Raw genomic sequence first — 19,206 nt, 5'->3', positions numbered from 1 at the left:
TGAGACATGCAAATCATACCACATGGGCAAGATGACTGAAGGCCTCATTTTCCAGTGAGATGGAACAAGAAAGTAACTTGTTGGAAGTAATACATTTTTTATGTGTGCAGTCCAATGAGTGCTGAGGCATGCAGTGGATATCGTTATGTTCTTACTTCACTGACGATTTGAGTAGATACAGGAGTATTTACTTGATGAATCACAAGTCTGAAATATTGAAAAGTTCAAGGCTATTTCAGAGTGAAGATCGTCGTGACAAGAGGATGAATTGTCTACGATATGATCATTGAGATGAATATCTAAGTTGCGAGTTTTTGTACACATTTAAGACAATGTGGAAGTTGTCTCGCAATTCATGCCACCTAGAACAACATAGTGTGATGGTGTGTCCGAACGTCATAGCCGCGCCCTATTGAATATAGCGCATACTATGATGTCTCTTATCGAAATACAACTATCGTTTTGGGTTAGGCATTAGAGAAAACCACATTCACTTTAAATAGGGCACCACGTAATTCTGTTGAGATGACACCGTATGAACTATGGTTTGGAGAAACCTAAGTTGTCGTTTCTTGAAAGTTTGGGGCTACGACGCTTATGTGAATTTTTTTAGTCTCATAAGCTCGAACGCAAAGCGGATAAATGCGTCTTCATAGGATATCCAAAACAGTTGGTTACATCTCTTGTCTTAGACCAGGAAGCAAAGTGTTCGTTTCTAAAAACGGGTCCTTTCTCAAGGAAAGGTTTCTCTCGAAAGAATTGAGTGGGAGGGTGGTTGAACTTGATGAGGTTATTGAACCGTCACGTCAACTTGTGTGTAGCAGGGTGCAAGAAGTTGTTCCTATGGCGCCTACACCGATTGAAGTGGAAACTGATGATAGTGATCATTGAGCTTCGGATCAAGTTACTACAAACCTCGTAGGTCGACAAGGTCGCGTACTCCTATAGAGTAGTTCGGTAACCCTGTCTTGGAGGTCATGTTGTTGAACAATAATGAACCTACGAGCTATGGAGAAGCGATGGTGGGCCCGAATTTCAACAAATGGCTGGACGCCATGAAATCCGAGAGAGGATCCGTGTATGAAAACAAAGTGTAGACTTTGGAAGAACTACTTGATGGTCGTAAGAATATTAAGTACATGTGGATCTTTAAAAGGAAGACAGACGGTGATGGTGAAAATTCACCATTAAGAAAAGCTCGACTTATGGCAGTGATGTTTCCGACAAGTTCAAGGAGTTGACTATGATGAGACTTTCTCACTCGTAGCGATGCTAAAAGTCTGTTGGAATTATGTTAGCAGTTGATGCATTATTTATGAAATATTGCACATAGGATGTCAAAACATTGTTTCCTCGACGGTTTCCTTAAGGAAAGGTTGTATGTGATACAACCAAAAGGTTTTGTCGATCCTAAAGATGCTGACAAGTATGCAAACTCCAGCGATCCTTCTATGGACTGGTGCAAGCATCTCGGAGTTGGAATGTACGCTTTGATGAGATGATCAAAACTTTTGGGTTTATACAAGGTTTACGAGAAACTTGTATTTCCAAAGAAGTGAGTGGGAGCATGCTACCTCTTGAGCTTGCGTTGGTTTTTCCCTTGAAGAGGAAAGGGTGATGCAGCACAGTAGCAGTAAGTATTTCCCTCAGTTTGAGAACCAAGGTATCAATCCAGTAGGAGTATCAAGACAAGTCTCCACAGTACCTGTGCAAAAACAAACAAACTTGCACCCAACGGTATAAAGGGGTTCTCAATCCCTTCACGATTAATTGCAAGGTGATATTTGAAGGTGGAAAGTGCAACAAAGTAAAAGTGTAGAGCTGAAAATATGATGTGATGTAGACCCGAGGGCCATAGTGTTCACTAGAGGCTTCTCTCATGATAGCAAGTATTACGGTGGGTGAATGAATTACTGTCGAGCAATTGATAGAACCGCGCAAAGTCATGATGATATCTAAGGCAGTGATCATACATATAGGCATCACGTCCGAGACAAGTAGACCGATATTGTCTGCATCTACTACTATTACCCCACACATCGACCGCTGTCTAGCATGCATCTAGTGTATTGAGTTCATAACAAACAGAGTAACGCCTTAAGCAAGATGACATGATGTAGAGGGATAAATTCATGCAATAGATATAAACCCCATCTTTTTACCCTTGATGGCAACAACACGATGCATGCCTCGCTACCCCTTCTGTCACTAGGTGAGGACACCGCATGGTATGAACCCAAAACCAAGCACTTCTCCCATTGCAAGAATTATAGATCAAGTTGGCCAAACGAAACCCACAACTCAAATATAATTACAAGGATACGAAATCATGCATATAAGAGATGAGAGGAGACTCAAATAATATTCATAGATAATCTGATCATAAATCCACAATTCATCGGATCTCGACAAACACACCGCAAAAGAAGATTACATCGGATAGATCTCCATGAAGATCATGGAGAACTTTGAATTGAAGATCCAAGAGAGAGAAGAAGCCATCTAGCTACTAGCTATGGACCCGAAGGTCTATGGTGAACTACTCACGCATCATCGGAGAGGCAATGGTGTCGATGAAGAAGCCCTCCGTGTCTCAATCCCCCCTCCGGCAGGGCACCAGAACGTGCCCTAGATGGGATCTTGTGGAGAAAGAAGCTTGCGGCGGTGAAAAAGTATTTTCGTGGCTCTCTATGGTGGTTCTGGAATTTTAGGGAATTTATAGGCGGAATAAGTAGGGCAAAGGAGCCACGGGGGGGCACAAGCCTGGTAGGTGCACCCCCCAGGCCACGGCTAGGGGGCTTGTGGCCTCCCCCGAGATCCTTTGCCTTGGTTCTCAAGTTCCCTGCGTATCTTCTGTTACGGAAAAAATCTTTCCGGAGGTTTTATTCCGTGTGGACTCTGTTTAATATTCTTCTCTGAAAAGGGTCAAAAACACGGAAAAAACAGAAACTGGCACTTGGCACTGAGTTAATAGGTTAGTCCCAAAAAATATATAAAATAGTATATTCATGCATACAAAACATCCAAAGTTGACAAGATAATAGCATGGAACCATCAAAAATTATAGATACGTTGGAGACGTATCAAGTATCCCCAAGCTTAACTCCTGCTCGTCGTCGAGTAGGGAAGTGATAAAGACTGAATTTTTGATGTGGAATGCTACCTAACATATTTATCATTTGTAACTTCTTTCTTGTGGCATGAATGTTCAGATCCGTAAGATTCAAAACAATAGCTTACTATTGACATGAAAACAATAATACTTCAAGCAAACTAGCAAGGCAATCATGAACTTTTGAAATAACAAGGCCAAAGAAAGTTATCCCTACAAAATCATATAGTCTGGCTATGCTCCATCATCCCAACACAACCAATTTAAATCATGCACAACCCCGATATTGGCCAAGTAATTGTTTTCGCACTCTTACTTTCTCAAACTTTTTCAACTCTCACGCAATACATGAGCGTGAGTCATGGATATAGCACTATAGGTGGAATAGAGTGTGGTGGAGGTTGTGAGGCAAAAAGGAGGAGATGGTCACATCGACTCGGCATATCAACGGGCTATGGAGATGCCCATCAATAGATATCAATGTGAATGAGTAGGGATTACCATGCAACGGATGCACTTAGAGCTATAAATGTGTGAAAGCTCAAAAGGAGAACTAGTGGGTGTGCACCCAACTTGCTTGCTCACGAAGACCTAGGGCAATTTTGAGGAAGCCCATCACTGGAATATACAAGCAAAGTTATATAATGAAGATTCCCACTAGTATATGGAAGTGTCAAAACAAGAGACTCTCTATCATGAAGAACATGGTGCTATTTTGAAGCAAAAGTGTGGAAAAAGGTAGTAGCATTGTCCCTTCTCTCTTTTTCTCTCTCTCTTTTTGTTTGGGCTCTTTGGCCTCTTTTCATTTTTTTGGTGGGCATCTTTGGCCTCTCTTTTTTCCTCACATGGGACAATGCTCTAATAATGATGATCATCACACTTTTATTTACTCACAACTCAATGCTTAGAACAATGATGACTCTATAGGAAATGCCTCCGGCAGTGTATCGGGATGTGCAACAATCTAGCTTGGCGTATGACGTTGAAACATCTCGCTAGCTATATTACGATCATGCAATGGCAATATGAAAGTGACAGCACAAGTCATGAGACGGAACGGTGGGAGTTGCATGGCAATATATCTCGGAATGGCTATGAAAATGCCATAATAGGTAGGTATGGTAGCTGTTTTGAGGAAGGTATATGGTAGGTTTGTGCACCAGCGGAAGTTGCGCGGCACTAGAGAGGCTAGTAATGGTGGAAGGTGAAAGTGCATCTATACCACGGACTCACATTAGTCATGAAGAACGTATACTTATTGTGAAAGTTTTATTACTAATCGAAACAAAGTGCTAAACGCGTACTCCTAGGGGAAGGGTTGGTAGGTGTTAACCATCGCGTGATCCCGACCGCCACACAAAGGATGACAATCAATAAATCAATTATGCTCTGACTTCCTAACATAGCGGTTCACCATACGTGCATGCTACGGGAATCACTAACTTCAACACAAGTATTTCTATATTCACAACACCCTACTAACATAACTCTAATATTACCAAATCCGTATCTCAAAACTTAATTGTTAGGAATCAAACTTCTCTTACTAATAAATGCACTTGAATTATGGAAGTTTTTTTTGTATCCTCTTTGGATGCCTATCATCTTCAGTACTACTTTCATAGCACGAGCCAATTACCAAGTTACTTAGAGAGAGCACTCTCAAAAAGATATAAGTGAAGGTCGGGAGTTCTTATTTCTCCAAAATATGACACCTATGTGCTCTAAAAAGATCTAAGTGAAGCACTAGAGCAAAGTTATCTATCTCAAAAGATATAAGTGAGGCACATGCGAGCTAAATTGTCTAACTCAAAAGATATAAGTGAAGCTCAATGAGTATTCTAGCAAATTCACGATGAGTGCATGTCTCTCTCAAAAAGGTGTGCAGCAAGGATGATTGTGACACAAAAAAAATAAAAGACTCCTATAATACACGACGCTCCAAGCAAAACACATATCATGTGGTGAATAAAAATATAGCTCCAAGTAACGTTACCGATGGATTGAAGACGAAAGAGAGGATGCCCTCCCGGGGCATCCCCAAGCTTAGGCTTTTTGGTGTCCTTGAATTTGGCTTGGGATGCCTTGGGAATCCCCAAGCTTGAGCTCTTTCCACTCTTTATCCCATTATCCATGAAAACATCACCCAAAACTTGAAAACTTCACAACACAAAACTTAAGCAGAAACTCGTGACATCATTAGCATAAGAAAACAAACTACCAACTCTTTAGGTACTGTAGAAAACTTGATTTCTATTTATATTGGTGTTATATTACTGTATTATCACTTCTGCTTGGATAGTACCCCCCGATACTATCCATAGTTTCATCAAAATAAGCAATCAACTCAACAAAAACAGAATTTGTCAAAAACAGACCAGTCTGTAGCAATCTGTATACCTCGTATACTTGTGGTATCTCAAAAATTCTGAAAACTTATGACGATTAGGGAAATTGGTATATAAACCAGCCGCAAAAAGAATCAACTCAAAATCTCTTTCTGGATAGGAATTAAAAATAATTTTGTGAGCGCAAAGTTTCTGTCTTTTTCAGCAAGCTAGTCGTAAAGGTTTTACTTGGCTCAAACACAAAAAGAAACACAAAAAACACAATCATAACAGAATTATGATGGTGTGGACACAACAAAATAGAAAGCAAAAAGCAAAGACAAATTCATTGGGTTGCCTCCCAACAAGCGCTATTGTTTAACGCCCTTAGCTAGGCATAAGGCAATAGAATCAAGTATCGTCGTCTTTGGTGCTCAAACCATAAGTAGCCCTCGTCATGGATTCATAAGGCAATCTTATTTTCTTTCTAGGAAAGTGTTCCATGCCCTTATTTAATGGAAATTGAAATCTAATATTCCCTTCCTTCATATCGATGATAGCACCAATAGGCCTAAGGAAAGGTCTACCAAGAATGATGGGACATATCGGATTGCAATCAATATCAAGCATAATGAAATCTACGGGTACATAGTTCCTATTTGAAATAATAAGAACATCATTGATCCTTCCCATAGGTTTCTTAACAGTAGAATCCGCAAGATGAAAATTAAGAGAGCACTCATCAATCTCGTTGAAGCCTAAAACATCACATAAAGACTTTGGAATAGCGGAAACACTAGCACCCAAATCACAAAAAGCATTGCATTCATAGTTTTTCATCTTGATTTTGATAGTAGGTTCCCACTCATTATGAAGTTTTCTAGGAATAGATATCTCCAACTCAAGTTTCTCTTCAAGAGATTTCATCATAGCATCAACGATATGATCGGCAAAGGCCTTACTTTGGCTATAAGCGTGTGGAGAGTTTAGCATGGATTGCATCAAGGAAATACATTCAATGAAATAGAAACTATCATAATTGAATTCCTTGAAATCCAAAGTAGTAATTGCATTACTACTCAAAGTTTTGATATCCTCTACTCCACTTTCAGTGCTTTTAGCATCAAGATAGATAGACTCTGAATCATTGGGGCGTTTCTCAACCAAAGTGGATTCATATTCAGCCCCATCATCATTAGGTTTGACATTAGAAAACAAGGATTCAATAGGAGTCACACCAAGCACTTTAAGATCTTCGTGATTCTCATCACGAGAACACGCCTTTTTAAGCCATTCTTGTCTAGCACAAATTTGGGCGGTTCTTTCTTTACTCTCATTCATGGAAACACGCATAGCTTTCAAAGTTTCATCCATATTAATCTTGGGAGGAGCACATCTCAATTTCAAAGCATCAATATCCAGAGACATTCTATCAACGGTCCTAGCCAAGTCATCAATTTTGAGCAATTTTTCTTCTATGGACGCATTGAAAATCTTTTGCGAGTTGATAAACTCTTTAATATTACTCTCAAGATCAGAGGGTAATTTATTGTAATTTCCATGAGCATTGTTGTAGGAATTTCCAAAGTTATTAGATGGATTAATAGGAAAAGGCCTAGGAATAAAGTTACATCTATAAGCATTGTTGTTGCCATAATTATTCCTACCAACAAAATTAACATCCATGCTCTCATTGCTATTCTCAATCAAGGAAGACAAAGGCATATCATTTGGATTTAGAGGAGCACCTTTACTAACAAACAATTTCATTAACTCATCCATCTCAGCACTCAAAGAGTTAATTTCTTCTATAACATGCACTTTTTTACTAGTAGGTGACCTTTCAGCGTGCCATTGAGAATAGTTTGTCATGATATTGTCTAGGAGTTTTGTGGCTTCTCCTAATGTGATTTCCATGAAAGTTTCACCGGAGGCGGAATCCAAGATATTTCTAGAAGCAAAATTCAAACCAGCATAGAAGATTCGTATAATCATCCAAAGACTCAAGCCATGAGCGGGACAATTTCTAATCATCAATTTCATTCTCTCCAAAGATTGTGCAACCTGTTCATGATCTAGTTGCTTAAAATTCATGATATCATTACCGAGAGAGATAATCTTAGCCGGTGGAAAATACTTGGATATATAAGCATCTTCACACTTGTTCGAAGAATCAATGCCATTTTTGGGTAAAGATGAAAACCAAGTTTTTGCTCGATCTCGTAATGAGAACGGAAATAGCTTCAATTTAATCACATCATTATCCACATCTTTCTTCTGTTGCATATCGCATAACTAAATGAAGGTATTAAGATGGGATGCGGCATCTTCACTCGGAAGGTCGGAAAATTGCTCTTTCATAACAAGATTCAGCAAAGCAGCATTGATTTCATGTGATTCCGCACTAGTGGCGGGAGCAATCGGAGTACTAATAAAATCATTATTATTAGTATTCGAGAAGTCACACAATTTGGTGTTTTCAGTCATGGTGACTTCAACAAGCAGACAATCACACAAGAGAAAGAAAAAGGGCGAACGAAAAAGGCAAATATTTTTGTAATTTTTTGTTTTTTCAGAAGTGGGGGAGAGGAAAATGAGAGGCAAAAGGCAAAAAAAGTAAATGCAAGAGATGAGTGTGCGACAGTTACTTGTATAAGCTTCACTTAGAATAGTCCCCGGCACCAGAAATTGACACTTTGAAGGGAGACTATTCTTGACTTCATACTCCCCAGCAACGGCGCCAGAAATTCTTCTTGCTACCTCTTGAGCCTGCGTTGGTTTTTCCCTTGAAGAGGAAAGGGTGATGCAGCACAGTAGCAGTAAGTATTTCCCTCAGTTTGAGAACCAAGGTATCAATCCAGTAGGAGTATCAACACAAGTCTCCAAAATACCTGCGCAAAAGCAAACAAACTTGCACCCAACGCTATAAAGGGGTTGTCAATCCCTTCACGATTAATTGCAAGGTGAGATCTGAAGGTGGAAAGTGCAACAAAGTAAAAGTGTAGAGCCGAAAATATGATGTGAAGTAGACCCGGGGGCCATAGTGTTCACTAGAGGCTTCTCTCATGATAGCAAGTATTACGGTGGGTGAACGAATTATTGTCGAACAATTGATAGGACCGCGCAAAGTCATGATGATATCTAAGGCAATGATCATACATATAGGCATCACATCTGAGACAAGTAGACCGATACTGTCTGCATCTACTACTATTACCCCACACATCGACCGCTATCCAGCGTGCATCTAGTGTATTGAGTTCATAACAAACAGAGTAACACCTTAAGCAAGATGACATGATGTAGAGGGATAAATTCATGCAATAGATATAAACCCCACCTATTTACCCTTTATGGCAACAACATGATGCGTGCCTCGCTACCCCTTCTGTCACTAGGTGAGGACACCGCACGGTATGAACCCAAAACCAAGCACTTCTCCCATTGCAAGAATTATAGATCAAGTTGGCCAAACGAAACCCACAACTTGAAGAGAATTACAAGGATACGAAATCATGCATATAAGAGATCAGAGGAGACTCAAATAATATTCATAGATAATCTGATCATAAATCCACAATTCATCGGATCTCGACAAACAAACCGCAAAAGAAGATTACATCGGATAGATATCCATGAAGATCATGGAGAATTTTGTATTGAAGATCTAAGAGAGAGAAGAAGCCATCTAGCTACTAGCTATGGACCCGAAGGTCTGTGGTGAACTACTCACACATCATCGGAGAGGCATTGGTGTTGATGAAGAAGCCCTCTGTGTCCGAATCCCCGCTCCGGCAGGGCACCAGAACGTGCCCCAGATGGGATCTTGCGGAGACAGAAGCTTGCGGCGGTGGAAAAGTATTTTCGTGGCTCTCTCTAGTGGTTCTGGAATTTTAGGGAATTTATAGGCGAAAGAAGTAGGGCAAAGGAGCCACGGGGGGCCCACAAGCCTGGTAGGCGCGCCCCCCAGGCCGCGGCTAGGGGGCTTGTGGCCTCCCCCGGGATCCTTTTCCTTGGTTCTCAAGTTCCGTGCATATCTTCTGTTACGGAAAAAATCTTTCTGAAGGTTTTATTCCGTTTGGACTCCATTTAATATTCTTCTCTGAAAAGGGTCAAAAACACGGAAAAAACAGAAACTGGCACTTGGCACTGAGTTAATAGGTTAGTCCCAAAAAAGATATAAAATAGCATATTCATGCATACAAAACATCGAAAGTTGACAAGATAATAACATGGAACCATAAAAAATTATAGATACATTGGAGACGTATGAGAGCACTATAGAATTTCTGATAAGTATATGTGGTTGACATATTGTTGATCGGAAGTAATGTAGAATTTCTAGAAAGCATAAAGGGTTGTTTGAAAGGAGTTTTTCAAAGGAAAACCTGGATAGAGCTACTTAAACATTGAGCTTCAAGATCTATAGAGATAGATCAAAACGCTAAATAGAACTTTCAATGAAATGCATGCCTTGACAAGGTTTTGAATGAGTTCAAAATAGATCAGCAAAGAAGGAGTTCTTGGCTGTGTTGTAAGGTGTGAATTTGAGTAAGACTCAAAGCCCGACCACAGCAGAAGAAAGAGAAAGGATGAAGGTCGACCCCTATGCCTTAGCCGTAGGCTCTAAAGTATGTCATGTTGTGTGCCGCACCTGATGTGTGCCTTGCCATTAGTGTGTTAAGGGGTACAAAGAGTGATCCAGGATTGAATCAGTGAACAACAATCAAAGTTATCCTTAGTAACTAATGGACTAAGGAATTTTTCTCGATTATGGAGGTGATTAAAGAGTTCGTTGTAAAGGGTTACGTCGATGCAAGCTTTGACACTAATCCGAGTAACTCTATGGAGTAAAGCGTATTCCTATAGTGGAGCAGTCATTTGGAATAGTTCGAAATGACACGTAGTAGCAACATCTATAGGATAACATAGAGATTTGTAAAGCACACACAGATCTAAAAGGTTCAGACTCGTTGACTAAAACCTCCTCACAAGCAAGACGTGATCAAACCCCAGAACTGTATGGGTGTTGGATTCGTTAAAATCACATAGTGACGTGACCTAGATTATTGACTCTAGTGCAAGTGGGAGACTGTTGGAAATATGCCCTAGAGGCTATAATAAATTAAGTTATTATTATATTTCTTTGTTCATGATAATCGTTTATTATCCATGCTATAATTGTATTGATTGGAAAAGCAAATACATGTGTGGATACATAGACAACACACTGTCCCTAGTGAGCCTCTAGTTGACTAGCTCGTTGATCAAAGATGGTCAAGGTTTCCTGGCCATAGGCAAGTGTTGTCACTTGATAACGGGATCACATCATTGGGAGGAGGATGTGATGGACAAGACCCAAACTATAAACGTAGCATATGATCATGTCAGTTTATTGTTACTGTTTTCTGCATGTCAATGCATCTGTTCCTATGACCATGAGATCATGCAACTCCCGGACACCAGAGGAATACCTTGTGGGTTATCAAATGTCGCAACGTTACTGGGTGACTATAAATGTGCTCTACAGGTATATCCAAAGGTGTCTGTTGGGTTGGCATGGATCAAGACTGGGATTTTTCACTCCGTGTGACGGAGAGGTATCTCGGGGCCCACTCGGTAATACAACATCACAACAAGCCTTGCAAGCAATGTGACTAAGGAGTTAGTTACTGGATCTTGTATTACAAAACGAGTAAAGAGACTTGTCGGTAACAAGATTGAACTATGTATAGAGATACGGACAATTGAATCTCGGGCAAGTAACATACCGAAGGACAAAGGGAATAGTATACGGGGTTATATGAATCCTTGACATAGAGGTTCAACCGATAGAGATCTTCGTAGAATATGTAGGAGCCAATATAGACATCCAGGTCCCGCTGTTGGTTATTGACCGGAGAGTGTCTCAGGTCATGTCTGCATAGTTGTCGAACCCGCGGGGTCTGCACACTTAAGGTTCGGTGACGTTTCGGTATAGTTGAGTTATATGTGTTGGTGACCGAAGATTTGTTCAGAGTCTCGGATGAGATCTCTACGTCACGAGGAGTTTCGGAATGGTCCGGAAACGAAGATTGATATATAGGAAGTTGGTATTTGGATTCCGAAAGGTTTTCGGGCATTGCCGGCAGTGTACTAGGACTGACGAATGGGTTTCGGGGGCCCACTGGGTGGGCCCACCACGCCCCAAGGGGTCCATGTGGGTTTATTGGATGCGCAATAAGGCATATTGAGCTAACAAAGTCATCCAAGGAAAGCCTATGAGGAAAAAGTGGAAAATCCAAAAGAGGTGGGAAATTAAGGAAGGAGTCCTAATCCAAGTGGGATTGGAGGAGGACTCCTCCACTTCGGCCGACTGAAGGGAGATTCCCTTGTGGCGCCAAGGCTGCCTCCTCCCTCCTCCTATATATACTAGAGGTTTAGTGCTTTTTGAGACACAACTTTGCCACGTGCTACCCTAAACCTCTACTTCGTAGTTTTTCCTCTAGATCGGTTTTCTGCGGAGATTCGGCGGAGCCCTGCAGGAATAAGATCACCACCACCACCGGAATGCCGTCACGCTGCCGGGGAACTAATCTACATCCCCGTCTCTGTTGCTGGATCAAGAAGGCGGAGATTGTCATCGAGTTGTACGTGTGCGGAACGCGGAGGTGCCGTCCGTTCGGCACTTGATCAGGACGGATCGTGGAACGGATCGTGGGACGGTTCGCGGGACGGGTCGTGGGAAGGTTTGTGGGACGGATCATGAAGACGTACCACTACATTAACCGCATTTATTAACACTTCCGCTTAGCGATCTACAAAGGTATGTAAATTCGATCTCCCTCTCGTAGATGATCATCACCATGATAGGTCTTCGTGTGCGTAGGAATTTTTTTGTTTCCCATGCAACATTCTCCAACAGGTCGTCCCCTATGCCATTAGCCGTAGGCTCTATAGAATGCTATGTTGTGTACCGCACATCATGTGTGCCTTGCCATGAGTAGGTCAAGGGGTATAAGAGTGATCCATGAATGGATCACCGGACAGCGGTCACAATTACCCTTAGTAACTTGAGGACTAAGGAAATGTTTCTCGATTATGGAGGTGATAAAAGAGTTCATCGTAAAGGGTTACGTTGATGCAAGCTTTGACACCAATCCGGATGACTCTAAAGTAGCAAACCGGGTTCGTATAATGGAGCGGTCCTTTGGAACAGTTCCAAATGGAGCGTGGTAGCAACATCCATAGTATGACATAGATATTTTTATAGCACACACGGATCTGAAAGGTTCAGACCTGTTGACTAAAACCTCTCTCACAGCAAAACATGATAAAACCGAGAACTTATTGGGTAAGAATCACATAGTGATGTGAACTAGATTATTGACTCTAGTGCAAGTGGGAGACTGTTGGAAATATGCCCTAGAGGCAATAATAAATTAGTTATCATGATATTTCCTTGTTCATGATAATCTTTTATTGTCCATGCTATAATTGTATTGATTGGAAACTCAAATACATGTGTGGGTACATAGACAACACACTGTCCCTAGTGAGCCTCTAAGGACTAGCTCGTTGATCAAAGATGGTCAAGGTTTCCTTACCATAGACATGAGTTGTCATTTGATAACGGGATCACATAATTAGGAGAATGATGTGATGGACAAGACCCAAACTATGAACGTAGCATATGATCGTGTTAGTATATTGCTACTATTTTCTCCATGTCAGAGTATCTGTTTCTATGACCATGAGATCATGCAACTCCCGGGCACCAGAAGAATGCCTTGTGTGTATCAAACGTCACAACGTAAATGGGTGACTATAAAGGTGCTCTACAGGTATCTTCGAAGGTGTCTGTTGGGTTGGCGTGAATAGGGACTTGGATTTGTCACTTCGTATGACGGAGAGGTATCTCTAGGGACCACTCGGTAATACAACATCACAATGAGCTTGCAAGTAATGTGACTAAGGAGTTAGTCACGGGATCTTGTTTTACAGAACAAGTAAAGAGACTTGTCGGCAACGAGATTTAACTAGGTATGAGGATACCGACGATCGAATCTCAGGCAAGTAACATACTGATGGACAAAGGGAACAATATATGGGATTGATTGAATCCTTGACATCGTGGTTCGACCGATGAAGATCTTCGTAGAATATGTAGGAGCCAATATGGGCATTCAGGTCCCGCTCTTGGTAATTGACCAGAGAGTGTCTCTGGTCATGTGTACATAGTTCTCGAACCCGCTGGGTCTGCACACTTAAGGTCCGGTGACGTTTCGGTATAGTTGAGTTATGTATGTTGGTGACTGAAGGTTGTCCGGAGTCCCGGATGAGATCCCAGACGTCACGAGGAACTCTCGAATGGTCTGGGGATAAACATTGACATATGGGAAGTTCCGCGTTGATCACCGGAAAAAGCCCGGGCTTCACCGGTAGTGTACCGGGGGTGCTGGAATGGTTATGGGGGTCCACCAGAAGGAGCCACCAGCCCCGGAGGGGCCACATGGGCTATGAGAGATGTGCACTAGTCCCTGGTAGGCTGGGCACACCTCCCCACCTAAGGCCCATTTCTAATTCTTGAGCTTGCGTTGGTTTTCCCTTGAAAAGGAAAGGGTGATGCAACAAAGTAGATAAGTATTTCCGTGAGTTTTTTGAGAACCAAGGTATCAAACCAGTAGGGGGGACAAGCAAGTCCCCAATCATAGGACCTATAGAAGTAATCAAACACTTGCACCCAATGCTAAAAAGGGGTTGTCAATCCCTTCAAAGTTATTTGCAAGGATGAGATCTGATAGAGATAGATATAAAATATTGCGGAAACAAAATTAAATAAATTGCAGCAAGTTATTTTTGGTATTTTTGGTTTATAGATCTGAAAGTATAATATGGAAAATAGACCCGGGGGCCATAGGTTTCACTTGAGGCTTCTCTCCTAAAGGAAAATATACGGTGGGTGAACAAATTACTGTCGAGTAATTGATAGAAAAGCGAATAATTATGAAGATATCCAAGCCAATGATTATGCATATAGGCATCACGTTCGTGTCAAGTAGACCGAAAGGATTTTGCATCTACTACTATTACTCCACACATCAACCGAGTCATGCCTACATCTAAAGTATTAAGTTCATGAAGAACAGAGTAATACATTAAGTAAGATGACATGATGTAGAGGGATAAACTCAAGCAATATGATGAAAACCCCATCTTTTTATCCACGATGCCAACAATGCAATACGTGCCTCGCTACCCCTACTTTGTCACTGGGTGAGGACACTTCAAGATTGAACCCAAAACTAAGCACTTCTCCCATTGCAAGAATTACCAATCTAGTTGGCCAAACCAAACTAATAACTCGAAGAGACTTGCTAAGATATGAAATCATGCATATAAGAATTTAGAAGAGATTCAAATAATATTCATAGATAATCTGAACATAAACTCACAATTCATCGAATATCGACAAACACACCACAAAAGAGTATTACTCCCTCCGTTTGAAAATATAAGACCTTTTAGAGATTTCACTAGGAGACTACATACGGAGCAAAATGAATGAATGTACACTCTAAAATATGTCTATATACACCCATATGTAGTTTATAGTGCAATCTCCAAAAGGTCTTATATTTAGAAACGGAGGGAGTACATCGAATATATCTCCATGAAGAACATGGTATTGAAGATCAAAGAGAGAGAAGAAGCCATCTAGCTACTAGCTATGGACCCGTATGTGTGTGGTAAACTACTCACGCATCATCGTAGGGGCAATGGAGTTGATGTAGATGCCCTCCGTGATCAAATTCCTCTCGGGCAGATTACTAGAAAAGGCTCCCAGATTGGATCTCACGGGAACAGAGGCTCTCGGTGGCCGAAAAGTATTTTTGTGGCTCTCTTTAGCGATGGGGGGTTATTTGGGAATTTATAGGCCAAAGAATAGGGTTAGGAGACCTGTAGGGGACCCACAAGCCAGGGGCGCCCCCCCCCCTAGGGCACGCCCTACAGGCTTGTGGCCTCCCTACAGGTGTACTGCCCCCTACTCCAAGTCTTTTGGGTTTCTTCTGGTCCAAGAAAAATCATTCCAGAGATTTTATTCCGTTTGGACTCTGTTTAATATTTCTTATCTGTAATACTCAAAAAGATAGAAAAAACAGAAACTAGCACTAGGCTATAGATTAATAGGTTAGTCCCAAAAATAATATAAAACAACATATTAATGCATATAAAACATCCAAAACAGATAATATAATAGCATGAAACAACCAAAAATTATAGATACGTTGGAGACGTATCACCCATGCGTCTGGGTTGGTGGAGGGCCAACCCTAGAGGGAGGCGCCACCCTAACTTGGGGGCCAAGCCACCCGTAAGGCAGTCGCCCCAGCTCCACTTGGCCCCCGCCGCCTAGGGTGGAAACCCTAGGGCACATCCCCTCTCCCCTTCCCCTATATATATATAGATGGGGAGAGAGGGTTGCAACACAGCAACACCACGGCGCAGCCCTGTCTCTCCCATAGATTAGTTTTCTCCACTAGACCAGTTCTGGTTTTGCTTGGCGAAGCCCTGCCGGAACATATCCACTAACACCGCCGCCATGCCCTCGTGCCGACGAAGAACTCATCTACTTCTCCACCCCCTCTATTGCTGGATCAAGGAGGTGTAGATCGTCATCGAGCTGTATGTGTGCTGAACGCGGAGGTGCCGTCCGTTCAGCACTAGATCAGGATGGATCATGATGGGATCGTAGGACAGATCGTTATTGGATCGCGAAGACGTTCGAGTACATCAAGCGCGTTATATACGCTTCCGCTTAGCGATCTACAAGGGTATGTAGATGCATTCCCCCCTCTCGTAGATGTTGATCTCCATAGATTAATCTTGATGAGCATAGGAAATCTTTTGTTTCCCATGCGACATTTCCCAACACTAAATACATACGAATGTAAATGAACGAAGACCAGATCAGAACGGATCCACCAAAGTCAAGCACTCATGAGACCCTACAAGATCTGCCAAAGCACACCTCCACATGCCATTCGACGAGAGCAAGGATGGGTGGCGATAGATTATAGCGGGTACACACATGTGGAAGTTTAGAGCCCGTCTCCACCCAATTGTTTTCCTTTTTGGGGGGGGGGGGCTTTACTTTGTTCTCCTCACGCACATCGTTCATTCTGCACATGGTCTACTAACGGCCCCCACCACACACACACCAATTTCATGTAAATTTCGTATGTACCAATGAAAAGGAAAAGATACGTGAACTCTTGCATATTCACGGGAAAATCTTTTCATTTACTTCAGAAAAGTGGTACTAGGTATTTGATTATTCTCGAAATTTAAATTATTTCAGAAAAGTGATTTGCAGCAAAAGGTCAATTTAACTACTCCCTCCGTCCAAAATAAGTGACTCAAAAGTAACTCAAATTTGCACTAACTTTAGTACAAGGTTGAGTCATTTTTGAATCACTTATTTTGGGATGGAGGGGGTATTTCATAAAAGCGATTAAAACTATTCTAGAAATTACAACTCTCTTAGTGCAGTGATTTTAACGATTTCATAAAAACGAAATGATTTCCAATATTTCATTGTTGTTGTAGAGAAAACAACATGGTGATTTGGTGTGTGTTAGTCACATGGTCAAAATCAAGATTATTGTGGATGTCTTTAGTCTAGCGAGGGAAACAAGCATTTTAATTGAGGGTATGTATGATGTCCTTATAGCAAAGGTTGTCGTACATGATAGGATTGACTCATCATTGTTTTCTGAATAGATTTAGTCTCGACGGCGCGAGACCTAGTCCTTTGTTAATAAGGCGACGAAAAGGGCAACATATAGGGGCTAACTAGTTTGCTAAGTGAATACACGGGTTCTTGCTCCTTTTTTCAACCATGTGTGTGGATCTTGGACTCACCAAAATGAATATGACTCAAGCATGATGAAAACAAGATAAGAAGTGTATTTTTTCTGGTTAATTTTTTGAGTTACTAGGTTCCCGCATAAAGAGAAGATCAAAGGGCGTGTGAAAGATTTCCTCAAGTTAACATCTTGTGAGCATCATTCCACACACATCACTATCAAAATTATTAGGTTAACCCAACCACTATGCTACCCACATTGTCAGGTTGAAGACTCGTCACATAACGAAGGAGAGTCAACTAAAGGCTCGTCTTTGGTCACATCCTAGTTGTCATGTGAGCGAGGATGAGATTCCTCTTCCACCTCCTACTATACGAGATTTTGGCTTCCCTTCTGAGGCCGATTATGCATATTTCTTGACCGAGGTGGCGGACAACACACCATCAAAGATGGTGTTGAGTGATCTTCCTTGGGGCCTCGCTTAGTTTCTCTTTGACCTTGCATTGTGGGTGTGTGCGTGCGCTAGTCTCATGCATAGTCTTTTATAGGATTTTGTTCTTCCTTGTTGCATCGTGTCCGTGTACTAAGGAATGTGTCCCTTAGTACCCTGACTTGTGCACATACGACAACGACCTCCTGTCCGACAAGCCTTGCTGGGCGGCCAATACACTCAAGACGGCACCAGAAGATCAAATCACCAGCACGCCTGCCTTGCCGGCAAGAGAAGACCCGACAGCTCCGTGCCCGGCAAGCATCCACTATTTAAGCCATCACTCCACATCACTAGGTTGGTTGCCACCCATCGGTGAGGTATCGCACGAGCAGGCTGCTAGGTAGGGCTTGTAGAGGCACGTGGTAGCTCCAAGGAATTATATCAGCTTTAATCACACCCGTACTTGAGTTATCGGGACCCCATGCTATTATGAGGGATCAAAGGGGTTCGTGAAAGATTTGCTCAAGTCAACATCATTTCACTCACATCACTACCAACAATACTTAGGTCAACCTAGCCACTATGCTTAACTTGTTATTTTGTCCATAGCCACATTCAGTACCGAATTGTCCGAGTTGCAACTTGAATGTCTGAACTATGACCGGACCATTCGGAATTCCTCCCGGACGTCCGAGTTGACCACTAACAGACCTCAAAAGCACTTTCTCGGAGCCACACAATCCGGGATCCATCCTGGACATCACACCTCAGCCTGAAACTGTCGTGCAGAAAGATATCTAGAGCAATATTATCATTCGGGTTATCCTGGATATGCCAGACGGCAAGCGGACAACCAACGCCTCACGTCTTGTTCCAATAGGATTTACACTTAGCCGGCCGTCCGGGAAACATCCCACACGTCCAGTCAAGCAAAGCCGTTTTGCTTGGACAATTTCTTAGAGCATCATTTCATATGGCTATCTCTCCTTTGTTACTTTGGCGTTTGACCTAGCACAACGATCCGGGCTTCATCCTGGACATCCGGACGCCCTCTAGATTGTCTGGATTCCTTCCTGAAAATTTGGGCGATGCCATTTCATTTTCTGTTTCTGGCTTTGCTCTTTAAAAGGCCCGGACATCCGGACACTTACAGAAACTAGCCAAACGACTCTATTATGTGAGCATTATATACCCCTCTACCGCTCTTGTAGAGGGTTGGCCACTTAATTACAAAACATCCCAAGGACACCAAATGCTCCTTATCACTCTCTAAAGATATTCTTGATAGAGATTGCACCAAGTGATAGATCCACTCTCTCTCCCTCTCTCAACCAAAGCTAGATTTTTGATTTGAACTAGTCTTAAGTTTCCCCCCTTGGTCTTGTTTCTAATGGAGGTTGAAGACTCTTAAGCGGTAGGATTTTCTCACAGAGCAATCGATTTTTGTGATTACAACCAAAAAGTTTGTGAAGGTTAAAGACCACT

Source organism: Hordeum vulgare, chromosome 2H, assembly GCF_904849725.1.
Source record: "Hordeum vulgare subsp. vulgare chromosome 2H, MorexV3_pseudomolecules_assembly, whole genome shotgun sequence".
NCBI lineage: Eukaryota > Viridiplantae > Streptophyta > Magnoliopsida > Poales > Poaceae > Hordeum > Hordeum vulgare.
This window is presented reverse-complemented; position numbering follows the sequence as displayed.